Genomic DNA, 20050 nt, shown 5'->3' on the forward strand with positions numbered 1-20050 from the left:
TGTGTGCACTTTAGGGATTAGGTACATGATAGGAATAACCGGGCATTCAATGTGCAAAAAGTTGAATTCAGTAGATGAAATTAATCCCTCTCGTTTATATTGCAATAGTTGTTTTTTGAGGCCCTCTTTTGCCTTATTGTATTCTTTCATTTTGGACTTCATGTAACATTTTTCATCATTTAATTCTCGTGGCTTCCGCAATGTATTCTTTCTTAGGCCATAAGACAATATTTCCTCCCTTGTCTGACTTGTTGATTATTTCTTGATTGTCCCCTAGTTTTTTCATTAATTTAGCATATTGTATGTCCTTGTGTCTTTTCTTGTAATCTTTCTTTTTTGTTGCATGACAGTCGTTTCAGATCTTCCGTTACACATTCATGAAAAATGTCTATTGCGTCTTTCGGCATTATAGGAATAAAGGTGCTTTTTGATTTAAACGGGCTTTCACCTGCACCTTTTTGTGCGATGTCGCTTGCCTGCAGTCTTAATTGAGTACTAGACTCAGTTGTCTCATTTGGTTGTTGAATGTCATCTCTTGGTGTATTTAGTTCGTGAAGAGTCAATAGGGTCGAAGCATCTGATGCTAACAATGCTTGCAAATTGTCATTGCTGGATTCGGGGGTTGGTTTTGGAACCTGGACTCCTGCTTTGATTGTGAAGAATGTTTTTAATTTAAATTTTCTTATGAAGCAGAATATATCAATTCGCGTTCTAGCATAGTTGAATGTACTTTCAGAACAGTATTTGAGTCCTAATGTTAAAAGCTGCTTCTCTGCTTGGGTGAGTGTGACATCCAATAGATCTATAATAGTTTGATCATTTAGCGCTGTTTTCTGAACCATTGTTGTTTTTTCTTTTGTTTGTTTTTGCTTTTTGCGCCTGGCTCTTCTCCTTGCGTTTCTCTTTTTTCTTGTTGTTTGTTCCGATTTCTCGGACGAAGAGTCTGTCGTCTCTCCTCCACTAAAAAATTGATCTTTTCACCCAGACTTAATACGATTTTAGTATTTTGACCTCCTAAGTTGCTATACTCGGAGCCCGATGTAATTATAAGCGACTCTGTATCTCCATCGGATACTTAATCTACATTACTTTGTTATTGTGGTACAAAAGAATTTGTTTGTTCTCTTGTCCTCATATTTCAATTTCTTAGCATTCTCAAACTTCCTCAAAGGTGTAGATTTGCCCCTGTTCGTAATTATCTTGGTCTCGGGCGGGTCTTATGTGCTTTGCGTATTTTTATTCTATCTTCATGTTTGCGTAATCTTTCAATCATTTCTTTGCGGGATTTAGATATAAACTCTATCAAATCCGATTTGTCTAGCTCTTCATTTATTTTATCAATTTCCTCTAATAAATTTTGGCGATCTATCGCTGCATAAGTGATTAAAATCTTCACCAGGTTCATCGAAGCTATCAGATTACTTTCTCCCCATTCTTTAAGCATTTCGGGGTTGGGCTCCTCAAAACTAGGAGCCAACATGATCCTGAGGCCCGAGGTACTCTTCCCCACTTCCTCGTATTTGGTGAGCGATCGATGTTCCCACCATTTGGTGATTTCATTTTTTGACTTTTTTTCTAATATCTTTAATAATTGTTTGACATCTTGATTGACGATGCCTTGCGAGCCTTCTACGCTCAAAATAACTTTGGGCGGATTGTTAAACAATTCAGCCGCCGCCGCTTCTCGTTCTCTCACTGTGTCAGCAGACATTTTCTCAGGGCGAGTGGAATCTTATCCCGGAAATCGGCGTCTGCCGATCTCCTCCTCTCGCCCTTATGCTGTCGCCTCCCCTCCTACACAACACGCCATATTACTCACCGATATATCAGGCATGATATAGTTAGGAATTAGCATTTAAAAAACCTTAGAAATTCACTGAAAAAACAATAGGTTTTTTAGGGTGTTTATACTTAGCTGGACATTTCACTCAAACAAAACCATTGAAATTCCTCCGATAGTTAGTTGTACTAACTACATCTCGCGCGCCCGCAATTCACTGCTGAAGATGTCACATATTACATCATTCATGACATGGTCAGTGACATCACTGATATCTCAAATGACATCACTGATGACATCATCAAGTGTATGTGGTTTGGTTCGTTATTTTAATATGGATTATATAAATTTGCGTTGAAGAATGAGTGGATATATAAATATGTGGATGAAGGATTTAATAGCAGTGTGATTGACTGTTCACTTGACTAATTTATAGTGTCTCACTTGACTAATTTATAGTGTCTCACTAAATATATTGGATAGTGACTAAACCTGTGTGAATATCGGTATCACTTTGTCAGTTGTTGTGTAAACTGCTGCACCAGTTGGTTACTAGCTACGTGAAAGTCTATATTATTTATTGATTAGTTAACTGAGTATTTGTATGGGAGAGTGAATGTGTGTGCGATTCGGTGGCGGGTGTGTGACTGCCCAAAGATGTGTGAATAGTTGATTTAGTAGGTATATGAAGTTAAAACTACATGTTATAACAGTTGTTTGGGTGAGTGAATATCTTTATGGGTGTGGCGATGAGCAAATATGTCTCAATGGTACATGTACAACAAACTAGAAAAATAAGAGCCAGTGTATGTGTCAGTTGTATATAAATAAGTATACATAAGACTCAGTGATTGTATGAGTGACTGTATGGATAACTGTATACTAGTAATAGTTTTTTATAACACACTAAGTATGAGTTATTATCTATATGAATAGATGAAGTGGTGTTTTTATAAGTGTATAGCTAAGTAAAGGTTTAAAACCATTGACACACCAATACAAGTTTCTAAACACCCACTCAGTGATTCCTAGATCTATACACACGTCTAATCACTTACCTATAGATTGACTCATACATGCTGTCAATGATCAATAGAACACTATCAAATATACTTATACACCTACATCGACATTACACACCAGCATACATCCTATAAGTAATTCTAAGCGTACTTACCAGTAACTTGTATTTCCTTCCATAGGAATCCATTGTGTGGTTTTCAGCAGAAAAGTTTCTAAGTGTCCATTTTTGAAACGTACAAATATTCCTCTAACATCAGCCGACCTACGAATTCCGATTTTTCTCACCTGTTATCAGGAGAGAACCCAGGGCAGCATCTTTTAGTCCAGCACTGACCCAGAAAAGTAATTCTAAGCGTACTTACCAGTAACTTGTATTTCCTTCCGTAGGAATCCATTGTGTGGTTTTCACCAGAAAATGTTCTGTGTCTATTTTCACAAACTAAAAATATTCCTAAAAAATTGTCTGTATGACTTAAACACATTCTTTCAACTGTTTACAGGAGGTTGGCCAGTGCTGGATCCAGGATCCACCACTGAGTAAGAAAAAGTAACTAACACTATTTACCTGCTAAGTGAATTTTCTGCCATAGGATAACATTGGTGATTCTATGGGAAAAAGTTTCTAAGTGTCAACTTTTAAAATACAATAATATTCCTTAAAAATTTCTACTGTAACCAAAGTGCTTTTACTCAACTGTTTACAGGAGATGTCCAAGGACTGAATCTAGGATCCAGTCCTGTGGTTAGAAAAGTAATCCATAAAGTAACTAATTGCATTTAATTAGAAATTCACATTGAGCTCAAAGTTGCTTTGTGTTTGGAATTGTGTTGCCCATTGCAACAACTGTAACTACTGTACAAAAGTCTGTTGCCTATTTGCCAAGTATTTAAACTAAAGTAATTCATTCTGAGAGAGTATATTTTGTATTGTAATATATAATGTAATTAAATATATATCTAAATTAAATAGTTTTAAAAATGTAGTAAATCAGTATAAAAAAATCAGTATAACAATTAATACATTAAAAATTGTCATTTACAAAACCTTTGAAATTCACTGAAAAAACCATAGGTTTCAGGCCTGATATAGTTAGGAATTAGCATTTAAAAAACCTTTGAAATTCACTGAACAAAACCATAGGTTTCAGGGGCGTTATAGTTAGCTGGACATTTCCCCCGTTCAAAACCCTAGAAATTCCCCCGTTATAGTTAGTTCAGGTAACTATAACTCGCGCCCCCGCAATGCACTGCTGGTGACGTCCTATATTACATCACTCATGACATGGTCAGTGACATCACTGATGACATCTCAAATAACATCATTGATGACGTCATCCAGTGAGTCTGTGTTTCTGTAAAGTTTTAATATGTTTAATATATATAGGGAAAGGCCTGTTGAAGAATGAGTGGGTGTACAAGTGTGTGAATGGATTATTTTCTAGGTGAGTAACTGACGCTAAGTGAGTCATTAAATGTATCTTACTGCAGACTAGTGGCTAAACTGTGTGAATGTCTGTATGTGTCTGTGTGTTGGTGTATAAGGGGCTGCATGGTTTTGTGAATAGCTATATGAGTGTCTATATGGGTTATTGATTGGTTATCTGAGTATCTGTATGGGTGCCTGAGTGTTTGTTGGGTAGGGTGTGTGTGACTCTGTGCATAGATGTGTGAGTGGGTGTTTCTATGGGTGCATGGTTTTAAGAGTGCAACTGTGATGGACTGTATGGTTGGGTGAGTGTATGTATGTATGGGTATGTTAGTGATTGAATGTATATCTCAGTTGTACATGTGTCAGTTACTACATATGTGAAACGCAGTGTATATGTGTGTAAGAGTATATAACTATCTATATGTGAGAGTGTGGGATTGCGGGAGTGGCTGTATGGATGAGTGTGTGCTTGTATCAGTAATTGTATAAGAGCGTCAGAATTTGTTAGTATTTTTATGAGTAAGTGAACTTGAGTGTGTTTAACTGTATAGGTGAGTAAATTGGACTGTTTAATTATTTGCATGACTGACTAGGTGTGTCAGTACTTCAATGGATGATTGGCGGTGTGCGAGTGTCTATATAGGTGTATAAATGCATATGATAGTCCTGTACGGAGTGACTAAGTATGAGTGACTGTACAGGTGAGTGAGTGGAGAAGTATGTAGACCTAAGAGTCAATGTGTGGGTGAGTAGTTATTGGCATTGGAGTTTCTATGGTTTTCAAAATGGCCGTCTGAAATTTTGAGTCGGTGTATCAAAGGTTATATTAGGGTGTGAGAAGATGCACTAATTTATCACATGGATGACGTCATCAGTGGTCATCAGTGATGTCACTGACCATGTCATGAGTGATGTAATATGTGACGTCATCAGCAGTGCATTGCGGGGGCGCGAGTTATAGTTAGCTGAACTAACTATAACGGGGGAATTTCTAGGGTTTTGTATAAGGGAAATGTCCAGCTAACTATACCGCCCCTGAAACCTATGGTTTTTTCAGTGTGTGTGTGTGTGTGTTTGTATGTATATATCCACTTAAAAAACCATAGGTATCACACATGTTATAGTTAGCTGGACATTTCCCTCGTAAAAAACCATTGAAATTCCCCCGTTATAGTTAGTGCAGGCAACTATAACTCACGCGACCGCAATCCTCTGCTGATGACGTCCGATATTACATCACTGTATTTAGACACCTACTTACCCATGTCTTCTTCCATTAATCTTTAGCTATACATATATTACAAATATTTATTTTTCAGAAAGACACATATGTCATCAGTGATGTAATATCTGACGTCTTCAGCAGAGAATTGCGGTCGCGTGAGTTATAGTTGCCTGCACGAACTATAACGGGGGAATTTCATTGATTTTTTACGAGGGAAATGTCCAGCTAACTATAACATGTGTGATACCTATGGTTTTTTTAAGTGAATTTGTACGTTTTTTTTTAAATGCTAAGTTATGTATTTATTAATATATATAGTTTTTCACCGTGCGCGCGCTGTGCGTTGAGCGTGCCGTGCGCGCACCCTGCGCATTTTCTTTGCCAAATTTAAAGTAATTCTGTTCAGCCGTTTGGGCTGTGCCTTGGACTAAAGGTCCCTATGGAAAATTGCATGGGAAAAACGCGTTTTGGGACCCCCCTTTTTTCCTCAGCCCCCGCTTCACGAATCCCCCCGAGACTTTCAGGGTAGGAGCGGAGCGCCCCACCTATTTTGAAAATTTCGCGAGGATTCATCAATCGGCGCCAAAGTTATTCCAAATAGAATGTTGCGGATTTCCTATGGAAACATGGTCCTAACTATAACTATCTACTGGCGACCGCCAGTAGATAATAATGTATGTGTATATATGTATATATATTTGTGATTACATATTGCCTGTGATGAGCTTATGTTTGTGATGATGATATCACTAGTATTGTTATGGAGTTACTGCTCTCTACTCTGATTCAGGCATGTGAATCTATGAAAGATACCTCAATACTGGAGAAGAACAAAAGTTACTTACCTGTAATCTGTGGTTCTCCAGTATTGGTATGTTTCATGGATTCACATGCAACCCACCCACCTCCCCTCAGAGGCTCTTCTCTGCTCTGTTCACTCTGGATCGCACTTGTGCTAGAAAATCTGAGAGCCTGAGCCTCTGAGGAGAACATTCTGGGCGGTGCTGTCGCCTGATTGGCTGTAGTTTGGTCCATATATAATGACTTGGACGAGTCATGAAAGTGGAGGATTTTTTCCTTTTGATTTCTGGCTACTTTACTGCCTGGTTCTAGGTTACCCATGATATGGTTTCTATATGCATATATATTGCTATTTGTATGTACCGTGGGATCCCCCCCCCCCTCCGACAATGGAGAATGATTCAAGCTACCAATACTGGAGAACCACAGATTACAGGTAAGTAACTTTTGTTTTTCATAGGTATTGCCCCCATCCCTGCTGCAATTTAGGATAGAGCTTACCACACACTTCAAATAACTATTAAAAAAGCAGAAATAGTTAACTTCCAATCTCGGAACCAAGCCAGTCATCCACTTGCTTGTTTACTGTATATTTGCCTTTGGTTCTGTACAGTGCTGCACTGCCTTTCAGCCAGGCTTGCACTATATAAATAGCACATACTAATTATTATTATTAATATTATTTGGTCTTTGGATATCAGGCACGACTCACTTTCGAAGAAGTATCTCATCTCGGCACTCGGGGGCTGCGTAAGAGCAAGATCTTCTCAGGAATCTTGCGGTACAGATGCGTGGGATTTCCAAAAGCACTTTGTCCGACGATCTCGGGTGTCTTGAGGATAGTCTAAGACAAATAAGCTGGCCGAGACTTAAGAAGAGCTTTGTGTCAGACAACAAAGTTTAAAGACCACACGCTTCCTGATAGGCAGCAAACAAAGTCTTCTAAGGATCGGAGACGAAGGCAAGCAAGATAGAAGATTGCAGATTAGCCGTATGGCACTGTTCAGGACCACCCGTAGTTTGGGCAATAGAGTTGTTTACTGAGGTCAATGGGGCATTACCATAGTCCAGGCGACTGATAATGAGAGCCTAGACAAGAATCTTCCTAGCTGTGTCTTCAAGTCACGGAAGGGCTTTATTTAAAAATAATTTTTAAAAAGCCTCATAGAGGCGAAACAGATGCCAAAGGTAGAGCTAACTTGATCTTTCATGGAAAGAGTTTGATCCAACTTCACACAGATTTTTTTACTACCTGCAGGAGCCGAGCAGAGTTGCACGGACCACCAGTCAGCTGACTAAATCTGTTGCTTTGCAAAAAAGCATGATCTCCGTCTTGTCGCTGTTTATTTGGAGACAGTTGTTACTCATCCAAGCAGTGGCTTCCATCATGCATTTTGCAAATGTACTCTTCTCTTTGTGTGAATCATTACCAAAGGAGAATAGTAGTTTAGTATCATCCATGTATATGACAATCTCCACACCACAGGCTCTAACGATTCTGGCTAATGGCACCACATAGAAGTTAAACGAAGTAGGACTCGGGCCCAGCCTACCTACTTAAGTATGTACCAGAGTTGGGTCATCCAGCTTCCCAAATTAACCTTGGATAAGTGGTGGCACTTGGCCATTCTTGCATGCTTTGGGGGACTCCAGTACCTGAAAATCTCTGGTCATTTGGTCAAATAGCTACCAAGTTGCAGCTGGCAAGTCACGCAATCTGCATATTTCCTTTGGTGGTATTCCATACCACAGGAGGTTAAACCCAACCCCTCGAGCATTTAACTTGCATCGCAAGGCAGTGAGAGTGCCTGCTTTGATGAATATGCAAGCGTGCTTCAGTACAATTTCATTGCGCTCAACCCCCCCATTTCCCATCCAGAGCTTTTTCAGCTTTGACACCCCTTTTGACTGAAGGCTCCTGTCCGAGTGTCAGCCGTACTTGTTAGGAAGATGAAAGATCGGTAAAAGCCACACAAAGCGAGCCAACAGAAAACCCAGCCGTGAGATGCTCTCCCCTTTGGTTTGCGTGGCAGCTTGTACTTCTCCCACAATCGCGGCTACGGAGTGTTCATCTGTCCTGTATGTTGTAAGTGATGAGTAGAGTTGGCCAAGAAATGTGATTCCTGAGCTGAGCGTTTACTGGCAGAATATCTTGGATTTAAAAAAAATAGAGAATTATTTGGCGTATATCTGGACAAAGAGAAAAAAAAAACCCTTTCCAGTATTTGCTCCCAATTAAATACACACAGTGCAGAATTAAGTATCTACTAACAAATTACTGCTTTTAAATTCAACCGGCCGCACTGCAAGTCTTTAGTCCCAGGCCTAACCCACAGCCATTGTGACCTTTCTTATTTTTCTTTAAATACTGTCGCTTTGTGGGCTAGAACTCTGGTTGTTTTGAAAGTATCTGTGTCAGCTCTCCCTTATCTGTCCTTCAGCACTGCTCTGCTGCTGCCCGTCTTACATGTGTACAGAGACTCGCTCTGCCTGTGTGATATGTTGGTGAAACTTGACTCCCTTTTTCCTACTGAAAAGATGCAACATTCGGTTTTGTCAACTTTTCCTTTGGTTTGAGCTGAAAACCAGCCTCTTAATTTGCTGTCACCATTTTTTGATAGTTGATATTTTCTACCATCCTTACTGGTTAATAATCAACAGTCCTTATTTCCCAGAATACCATTCTCCCGAGGTCCTGGGCACTAGAGCGTGGAATCTCCTTCCCAGACATCTAAGGTTCATTGATTCAGAACCTCTTCAAGAAAACAACTGGAAACCTGGATCTTTGCAGCTCCGGATTCTTTATGCTATTCTCTTGTATAGGGAGCTCTGCTTATGTTCATCTATGCTCTATCCGCTGTGACCTTTATTTATATTGCTGCTCAGCGCCAGGATGCTCCAATCGGAGACAGTTGCGCTTTACAAATGCAACATTCATTCATTTATTTATTCGACAATGTCGCTGTTGTAGGTGCCTAGAATTGTAATTTTCTTTCCCTTTTTTTTTTTTTTTTTTCTTTTTTTTTTTTAGGGTAGTCTATTGCTGTTTAGCAAAGTTTAAACTCTGGTTACATCCCCATATTGTTTGCCCAAACCAGCTGCATTTTCTTAGTGTACTGTTCAGCTCTGAATTATGTTATCAGCCCAGCCCATTCTAGTTTAGTTAAGCATTAATGTCTGGATGCCGGTTATAAAAGAAGTACTGAATTTTATGGTCGTGGAGTTCTTATTCTCTGCGTGACATCCTTTGTGTTCTGCCAGCTTTTGCATTTCTAGGGAGTGGAAGTAACTTTCTTATCTTCCCTTTTTGCTTGTTAGAACTTTATTTACTCACCATGCCGAAAACTTAAGGTAACTTCCATTTCTTGCAGATTGTTGCCACTGCTGTATGCCACACTGATGCCTACACTCTTGAGTGGTGCTGACCCTGAAGGCTGCTGACCCTGACGGCTGCTTTCCAGTGATCCTGGGTCACGAAGGAGCTGGAATTTTAGAGAGTGTTGGAGAAGGAGTGACTCAGCTGATTTGGCCCACTACAGAAATTTTGTTCCCCGCACGCTACAGGAGGACCATGGCCGCCGCGTTTGATATACAAGTGAGGATGTATTCTCTTTTCTCCTGAATACGCGCCATTTAGCGCTACTCCCTTTGAGATTGGACAAAACTCTAAAAATTATTCTTTCAAATATTAACTACAATTCAAGTGGAGTTGGATGACCGTCTTGTTTGCCTACTCCTCAACTGTATCTATTTGAATGTCTCGACTGTGTGTTGAGCCTTTTGTCAACCGATCCTCTTACTGCTGTTGATTCACTTAGATGCTCTATATTCAGGCGCATCTATTCTTGTCCCACAACTAATTTGACCACCCTGATGAAGGTGTGACACATATTGGGTTAGACACTGAAACGCGTGTTGGCGCTGGAGAACCTTGTGCCTCTGTTTGTTTCCACCTTCTATAACAAGACACATGAACGACTATTTACTACTTGATGCCTATCTTGTACCATGAATGTGAACCAATTTGAGTCCTGACCATATCGCAAATCGTGAATTCCTCTTGTGTGTGGAGAGTGTATGCGTATGGCTGCATTTGTGGTTGTTAGTATGTATTGTGTGAGAATTTGGGACCTTGTGTATATTTATGTACATTGAAATGTTATCCTGTCACATGTCACTTTTATGAATTTTGATAAAATACTAGAAATAATTTAAAAAAAATATAGATTTTCTCTATTCCCTGTTCGTTTATTCGTTTGAGGGAATTTTTCTGTTTGCATAGCGATGTCTTAAAGTATCAGTGACTTTGTTAGCACTCCCTTACCAGTTTTCAGGCAGCTTTGGTCTACCTTGACTGTTTTCCGGTGACTCGAGTAAAAGCAGGTCTGAAAATTACTTTTGCAGCTCCTAAAGTATTGAATCGTGTGTTTATTTTTTAAGCAATGTTTGTAAATAACATTCTACTGTAAAGTTGCTTAGGAAGGATAGGCTCTGTTTGGCATTTTTGTGGTATAACCCAAGTACTCTAGCATGCAGCAAGATGCACTTCTAGCATAACCGAGATAAAACTATTAATTTTGGGTAGGGTAAGATGTGCTTGTGCTTTCCAACTGGTTATTCCATATGAAAAGACTAAGGTCCTCAATACGAGTCAGGCGAGTATGAGCCCCCCAAGTGTTGGATAAGTAGACCAAAAGTTACAGTGCAGTAATTATGCAACGTAAATTCGAACGAGGCTCTAGCTGCTTCAAGAACAATGCCGTATCAGTTGTTTTCTCATGGGGGAAGCATACAATACTCGTTTGTCAGAAAACACAGTCCCTCTGACCCCCTCCTACACGTTCCCACAACATTTACCATCTGCTCAAAGCAGGTGATACATCTATGCGTTAAACCTCACAGAACTGGAAATGCCATGTGAGTTTATAATCAGAAAAGTCAGTCCCACAATAATTCCCAGTCTTGAGCGGGATTTGACTTGTAAATTCATGGTACTGGGGCGGGATTTACCACATAGGGCCTAATTTAGGGTTTAACAGTACTGACATCACTGTAAAACTGCATGTGATTTTACAGCTAAAATTACAAATTTGTGTGACCCACACCCCACTATATTACTTGCTGCTCAGTGTCGGTCCACTTCTGTTCTTTTCATGTGGTGCGTTGATGATCTCACCGGATTCCTTACTAGGACCCAAACATTACACTAGGGTATGCCAGTTCTTACTGGCGTTCACCAACGTACTATTAGCGAGCCTGCTCGCTATAAAAGGCTGGAACTTCACGTTACTAGCGTAACGTAAGGTGGCCAAAACTCCGCTGGTGGGGTGGAATTTAACATCCACCCCTATCCGTTATGCAGTTCCAAGACACTGCTCTCAAGCAACAGCATCTAAAATGCCACTTTTTCTGATAAAATAAATAAATATATCTAGATAGGGCTGGATTGCAGGGTCCTGAACAGCCTGTAACCACCAGAGGAGAACCTAGAATGGAACTTGAAAGAACAGTCGAATGCCACAATTCAAAGCTACCGGGAGGGAGGAATCTGATGGCTTCAAAAGTTCTTAAAAAGAAAAGTCTCAATAGGCTTTGGTGGCTGCCTCCTGGTTCATCAGCACAGATGGGGAAAATAACAAACAGCAACTTTTTGCAGGACTTGAAAAATCAGCTTTAGCTTGCAGTTTAATGTCGGCATATTGTGAGAAGTGTTGATTAAAAAAAAAAAAAAAAAAAAATTGACCTGTGGTTGACGCTGACAGCCACAGTTTTGGATCCTCAAGCTTCCTGTATAAAATTGCTATCTCCTAGGAGAACATGTGATGCCCTATCCTTCTAGTCTTTATGTCCTGAGGTGAAGGATTTGGAGTTCTTTAAGGTACTGAGTGAGATGGGTGAGGCAACACCACAATTTTCAGACACTCCTTCACTAGCCATGAAAGACAAAGCATGCCCAAAATTAAGGAAGGAGCTATAAACGTACGGTTATGCCACTCCGTCTGGATCGTGAAAGAACTTTGAAAAGGGGAAGAATAGAAGGGAATCCATATAGCACCCCACTGGCCCTAGGAAGCGCTGCACATTCAGGCTTAAATAAGACGTAATTGAGCGAATAGCCATGAAAGTATTGTTTTCGGAGCTGAACAGACAAATACTGATCCTGAAAAAGGTTAGTGAGTTCACGAGCGAGGAGACAAAAATAATTGCTTACCAACTAGGGTAACATTTTTTTCAGCAAAGGAACACTGTTGATTCAGCCAATACTGGACAAGTAGATGTGGGTTGAGGACCAATCTTAGACCACCGTCATGCACAAGGTGTGTAGTTATAAAAGGAGAACTAGGTCCATATAGGCATCCTATGTGTCCTAATCACAATCTTTTGATTTTGAAGGCTGTTCTTGTGGTTGAGAGAGTAGTTGATATTTATCCACCACGCCTCAGCCATGTTTTATTGAACCTGTTGTCGGAGAGACTTGATCCAGACCCGAGAAATTTATGTACACAATGTCCTAGAAACTGAGATGGAATGGTGGGGAAAAGTACACTGCAAATTTCAGTTTTGTCACTGTTCGGATAACGGAGCTTTCATGCAAGTGTGAATGGCCTGGTAGCTCTGGTGATTTGGAGTTGCTGGACTCCCTTTCCAAACTAACAACCTGAAGGTAGCCATAAGCATAAAGCTCATAAACATATGTTCCAAATAGTTACATGCCATGAATGGTACAGGGAAGGGCAGCTGCGATGGACTAAATTATTTAAGCATCTGGACCTGGCAGTATGAAAGCCAGTTTAGTGCCCACATTAGCAGGCTCTGTCATTAATAGGTGTGGGTCTTGCACCTGCCCTCCATTGATCTGTCAGACAACCTGTCACCTGTAATCATAATCTGTGGTGAACTTGGCGTGATTAGCTGGGTGAACATGGTGGGGGCAAATAATGCAGTTTAAAAAGCGGCCTGAGAGGCATAGCTACGAGCGTCAAGATGACTGTCGCACTCTGTGTTCTGGACCACTCTGTCATCCGCTTGCATTCTCGCTGATCACAGAAGAAGTGGATACCCCAAACCACTCCTGTACACTCTGGTGATTGCCTTGCTGGAATCCTGTTACTGGCGGCCACCGCTATTGTTGCCTGTGGTCACATGATCGGACCCGACCTGCACGCAAGATGGTGGCCTGATAAGAATGCCGTGTCTGGGGTCCATGATCCGAGGCCGCCGAAGCTCTGAGGGCTTGCTCCGGTAGTGGAACGTTTGTGCAGCCCCATGCGGCCAACCTTCCTTTCTGTATATATTGACACATTAAAATCCGGTGCGGGAAGACCGAGCCAGTTGTGCGTTTTAACCCACAAGCCCACCCATTTACCACATACACGATCATACTTGGCTGGACATTCTCTCGCCTCGTATACAGGCTTATCCTGCAGTGCGCACCAGTCCATCCCTCTTTGCCATTGCAACACTATTGGGTGGAGGCAGGGTTCTTCCACTAGGTCGCTATGTCTCTTTTGGCCAGCAAAATTTCAGCCTTGTGGCTAGATTTTTATTTTTTAAGCATCCATTTAAATCTTCGTTGGTGAACATAAGAAATGGAAAGTTTTTTTGGGTTAAATCTTGGTTAACTACAATAGAGGTTTGAATGTGGCTGACAGTAGCTGTTTTTGAATGGGAAGATGAACTTCTCACACAGTACTAGAACAAAAGGGGCTTGGTGAAAAAGCTTTCAGTAACCAGCCATTTTGTATTTATTGTTGTAGTGTCTTCAAATGACCTCCTTAGAACATTAAACATAATTTACAAGATTCATACCCCATTCCAACTTGTAGAATTGCCTCAACTTGATTCATTGTTGAAATCTTGTTGTTAAAGTTTTTCTGTGCACCAGTAGACCATGTACCCAGGTATTTTAAGGTTTCATTTGAGATTTTGGCTCTGAGAATCCTTGGTACTCTCATTTTTCCATATATTCAGGATGCCACCAGTATCCTAAGAGCTCCAGACCAACTGGTACAATCATTCTGCTGTTCAGTGACTAGCATCACCATGGAGTCATCGCGAGAGGCACCTGGGAGGCCGTCTTTTTACAGCTTATACATTTTCAGTGGTACTACTTCCACATGTTTTGAAGGGATGGTTGTTTGGTGACTCGCAGGTGGTTTGGCCAGTGAATGGCTTGGCCATAATCACACTATCAACCGGATTTGTCGAGTGCGTTAATCAACCAGAGGGGTATCTAGGTGCTTGTGTGAGGTGGAGCTACTCGGACAGCCAGGTCTTAAGTCTACTCCTGAAGTCGGTGAGGGAGTAGACGTTCGGAAGTGGATAGGGAGGTTGTTTTAGGCTTTGGCTGCGAGGTGGGAGAAGTAGCGTCCTCTGGTTCGGGTATGAAGGATGCTGGGGACTGTGGTGAGGACCACTGCGGCACACTGCAGGTGTCTGGTGGAAGGTCAGGCGGTTGTTCAGGTATTCGGGTCCCGTGTTGTGGAGGGCTTTGTAGGCGTGCGTGAGCAGCTTAAAGTGGCATCTAATTTTGACTGGTACCCAGTGCAGGCTACGGATGTGGAGGGTGGTGTGGGCTTGTCTGGGCAGGTCCAGAATGATTCTTGCTGCTGCGTTCTGGATTGTTTGGAGGTGCTGGAGGAGGAGGGTGGTGGTTCCGGCGTAGAGGGAGTTTCCGTAGTAAAGTTGACTGGTGATGAGGGCTTGAGTGACCGTTCTTCTGGTGTTGGTTGGAATCCATCTGAAGACTGCTTCTTGTAGTAGATTCAATTTACTTTCTGTGGTTATTTCGAAGCCTGAACTGGCCGATCAGCCTTGGCCCAGTGCTATTTGCAACAAGATGCTTATTTAGATTGAAGGCATCATCACTTTTGGATGTTGGGCCGCATTCATTGATTAAGTATCTGTTTCTTCTCGGTTTGATTCCGTTTTCAGATTTCTGTGCAAGGAGAGGCCTTGTATAGCAAAAATCATGATTTGATGTGAGAAATGAAGTGAGAATGCCACAAGTGGTGCAGTACTTTTTAATGAGGCTTTTTTAACTCTTGTTTAGAGGCACTTAAAAAAAAATATAGCACGTGTAATTAAATTAAGCACTGAAAAGCTTTATAGATTTATCTTTTTTCTGGACAACATTATGCAAATGTCTTGTAGTAAATCTCTTCATTGCTTCCTTTCTAGGCGATCATGTTGTTCCACTTTACATTCCACAATGCGGAGACTGTAAGTTTTCGTTAAACCCGAAAACCAACCTCTGCCAAAAGATCAGGTACATATGTTAAGTTTTTGAATCACAAGCGGACATGTGCTTTATTGTGTTTATCATCACAACTGTGGCACCTTGCTTCATGTACACAAACCAGATGACATTTTATCCATCTTTTCAAGTAGCTCCTGTAGTTTTTGCTTTTTCTCCTGTTTGTTTTCCCCCAATCCTACAATATATTATGTATGTGTATGGTAATTCTATAGCACAAACCTAGCAAGCAGGCAGCGGAGCACTGTAAATGGCCAAAGGCAATGCTAAAGTAAACAAGTAATCTGAGTCTTACTCTGGTTGTGGACGGTTAATGCATTGTGATTTACTGTTCATTAAACAGTTAGAGTCTTCAACTCTTTCCTAAATTGAAGGAAGGGGAGAGGATGTGGCCTAACGGCTAGGATGGTTGACCTCAAAGCTGGGGAACCGGGTTAGTCTTGGCAGGGACTCTAAACGTCCGGTGATTCTGGGCAAATCACTCCATTTCCTTATGCCTGACAAAAATTAATGTGTTTGTCTAATGCAACTGGTGCTCATGTAAAGGGGCTTTGATACCTTTGGGTCGAGCTGGCGCTATATAAATTAACCCCCCCCCCCCCCCAAAAAAAGTATTGCTAGGGTGGTCCTGATGGACACTGGGATGTCCTTGAGATCCTTGGACCCTTGGATATAGATGGAAAAGGCCTGTTGTCTTGTTTTTTTTTTTTTTTTACACTTCTTAGTCTGCACTCTGATGGTGTCCTTGCTCCCGGGTCTGCCAAGAACCACCAGAGATGGTGAGCTGGCCTTCCAGATAAGCAGCGGTGCTGGTTGTGATGGTTTTGTAAACGATGCAGCATGTTTTGAAGGTGGTGCTGGCCGGCAAGAGGAGCCAATGGAGTTCCATCAAGATGGGGGTGATGTGATCAGATTACTTCAGTCTCTGGATGATGCATGTTGCAGCATGTAGCATGCCCCTAAGGTTTGCCAGTGTGGAGTCTTGGAGACCATGGAGTAGGGCTTTCGCACCTTCCAGATGTGAGAGTACAAAGGCTTGAGCACTATCCATACAAATTGAATCAGTTATGTGACCACCTACTATGTGTGATCGCTTCATACACCAAGCGGTAATTATGCTTTTCATTTAATCACAACTAAACATATAATGTGTATTCTTTATGTTGGACAATAACCCACGGAACAAAACCTCACACCCAGACTCTGGATGTAACTTGTTCATTATGCTGCTGTTCATCGTCCAACCACAGGTTCATTTTATAGCCACAGACTTAATGGCTAACCTCTTGTGTTTATTCAGCCATTCTAGCAAAACACACAAGATGATGGACGGAATGTTGCACATTGGCAAAACATTCACCCCCAGTCACAGATCTGGGTTTAATCCATCGTTATTTTGCTCACCACACCACCCTAGTTCAGACATGGCCATATGCAAATCAGTCTTGACCCTGTGCCTCATGGGATCAGTCCAGCCCGAACTACCAAGCCATGTCTTCCCTGGACCGGAATCAAGCATCCTAGGACCGGTTTCGGGGTTTCACCCCTCTTCAGCCAGGATAGCTTGACTCCAGTGGTGTAGTGAGCATGGGACCCATGTCTGGGCATACCCTTCCCACATAGGGTGAACAGCAAAACACACAAGATGATGGACGGAATGTTGCACATTGGCAAAACATTCACCCCCAGTCACAGATCTGGGTTTAATCCATTGGTATTTTGCTCACCCCACCACTCCAGTTCATACATGGCCATATACAAATCAGTCTTAACACTGTGCCTCATGGGAACCGTGCAGCCCGAACTGCCAAGACATGTCTTCCCTGAACCGAAATCAAGCATCCTAGGAGCAAAATAACTATGGATTAAACCCAGATCTGTGACTGGGGGTGAATGTTTGACAATGTTCATCATTCCGTCCATCTTTTTGTGTTTAATATTCAGCCATTCTAGTCACTTATTTTATGAGATACATACAAACTGGCCCTTGAGCCTGTGGAAGACACCTGTGGCACGGTCCCACCTTCTTAGGTAATCTATTTCTCCTGTTTTTTACTATAAGCCATATATAAGCTGGCCTTCATCGTATCAAGAAAACTCAAATGGGCTTCCCTGCCACGCTCCTAGTCCCCTCCCTGAACCACTTCTAAATCCCATCATTCAGTGCGTTGATAGTGAAGATAGAGTGATAGTGACCCTGAGCGCTTCGTACCTAGAACACTGATCCCTCCGACAGAATGAGAGAATCCACTTCCGCGCTGGCCGAGGAGAATCCGATGGGTGCGGCGCAGGCGGCACTGTACCCTTGGCATAAGTGTGACTACAGTGATTTGCCTGTTTCCTCTCAGCTGATGAGGTCTAAAAGGAACTTAAAGTGGGCTTTGTCATTAATATAAGGCTTTTGGTTTCCTCTCTAACATGGTCTTTCACATTAGGAATAAGTAGGCATGGATATAGAAAAGCCCAGATGAACGCAGTGACCCATATGGACAGACCTCTTTGGCAGAAACATGTCGGCAATATAGAATGTTCATTTGATTTTCATTAATCAATTTTTAACCATGGTATGGGTACCCAGTAAATAAGATATTCTGGGCGTACCCATAAACTTCTTTTTATCTGTACCCTTGCATTTGTCCAGAACGGAACATCTACAAGCTACCACTAGGTTGCTTTAGCCCATCTGGAAGTTAATAACCTAACCGGATGAGGGGATACACCAGTGATGAAGCATGCCACCAGTGGGTGGATGAGGTGTCTTCTCTTACTGGCAAAGACAGTAGTGTTTAGCCATTATTAGGGCCCCGTACTATGTTGTGAATGATTAGTTTTATGTAGGTTATAGACTATCACCTCCCTTGGTTTGTGAAGCTACTTGATATTGTTTGTCCCAGGTAACAGGTAGACTAAGGGTTGCTATGTCCTAGCACAGGAGATCCACAGAATGAGGTTGATGTGGTGGCAAGCGTGAAGGATGTGTGCGTGCTACAAAATGAGGCAGTGACTGAAGAGTTGTCATACGTTGAGGAATTAATGGATGACGTTCTAAAGCGCATGAGAGAATACACCTGTAAGGGTTGGCCATCAAGAATAGCCCTTGCACTCTTGTCCAGGTGTCAGTGTAGTTCAGAGGTTTGTTTTGAAAGTTTACAGCTGAAGGCATCCAACTAATTGTCCAGACCAGTCACATGGACATTTCAGCCCTTAAGAGCTTATTAAGAACACATTTTTGGTGGCCTGAAATGGATGCAGAAGTGGATCACATTGTGAAGTTATCGGGAACGTTTGGTGTGTTATAAGAATCCATGGAAGACCACTTTTCCTTTGCACCCTGTACCATGGCTGGAGCTTGCTTGGCAAAAGTTAGAATTAGATTTTTCTGGTCTGTTCAGGAAAATGCCACCTCAGTTACAGTATGAATGTCTTCTTGTAGACTACTGATCAAAATGGCCTGAAGTTAAGTTTGTGGAAAGAGTGACAACTTTAAAGGTGTTGGAATTTCCCAAGTAAGAATTCCTTGAGACAATAGTCAATAACCATGGGGTACAAATTAATTCCAATGAGGTGTTTGAGCTCATTTGGTGGCATGGAATTAACCTGGTATGATTTGACTTCAATTGTCTGGTTGAATGTTTTAGCCATTACTTAGAAGATGGTGTACTCTTAGCCATCCACACCACAGACCATTGTGTCAGACCATCAGGATGAGGTTGTGGTCTTACTGTATTTCACCCTACACTGTAGCTAGAGTAAGCCCATTTCATTACACTAAGGAGACTGCTGGTATAAAAATGTCCCATGTTTTTCATGAATAAGTTCTCTTTTGAAAAAAGAATGCGAGAATGATTGTCCTCAGAGTATGATTAACAGTTGAGGAACATCGCGCTAAATCTGAGCTACATCAGGATATCTTGCACAGGGCTACAAGTTGTGGATTCTCTCTGAGAGGTGTAGTTGCGATAAAACTTCTGCTCAAAGAAGATGAGCACCCAATGTAGTATGGAGCATCAGGGCCCGCCCCGGTTCTCCATTTTAGCTTTACGGTTTAGCCTGACCTCTTTTTTTTTTTTTCTAATGGTGACTTTCTACAGGTTTTACACTTAACCGATAATATACTCAAAAGCTATTTTACGGGCAACTCCTTTCTTAGTAAGCATTATCATGTTGCTTGTCCACTCTGTCTAAGGCTAAGCACATAGAACACAATGCAGTTGTATTTGATTGTCCAATTGGAGGCAGCTCTAAGGCTTCAGACAAACCATCGCATCCACTCTGCCTCTTTGACACAGTGAGATTGAAACAGTGCTTTTATTCTGCCTCTGCGCTACATTTAGCAAAGGAGCAATTCGGCTTGGATTATCCTGGAACGCTGTGCACTATGTTTGAGATGCACACGCTGTGACTCTAACCTTTATCCTGCAAAGGACAATACCCTGTTCTACCCAGACCAGCTTCCTGGCTCATCATACGCTGGTTGGAGGAGGGGGGGGGGGGGTTAGGCTCTCCTAATGGACCTGGCCATGGGTACTCCCACTA

At 41.7% G+C, this 20050-nt stretch overlaps 1 long non-coding RNA gene across 1 annotated transcript in view; it reads left to right on the plus strand.

Moving 5' to 3' along the window:
• Positions 1-20050, plus strand: part of LOC146866139 (uncharacterized) — a 74107-nt gene that overhangs the window by 13903 nt on the left and 40154 nt on the right. Inside the window, exons 2-3 of the long non-coding RNA XR_014970529.1 lie at positions 9630-9853; positions 15439-15526. This is a non-coding gene — a long non-coding RNA (uncharacterized LOC146866139). The remainder of the gene's footprint in view (positions 1-9629; positions 9854-15438; positions 15527-20050) is intronic.

The sequence above is a fragment of the Triturus cristatus genome, chromosome 2_1, assembly GCF_964204655.1.
Source record: "Triturus cristatus chromosome 2_1, aTriCri1.1, whole genome shotgun sequence".
Taxonomy (NCBI): Eukaryota; Metazoa; Chordata; class Amphibia; order Caudata; family Salamandridae; genus Triturus; species Triturus cristatus.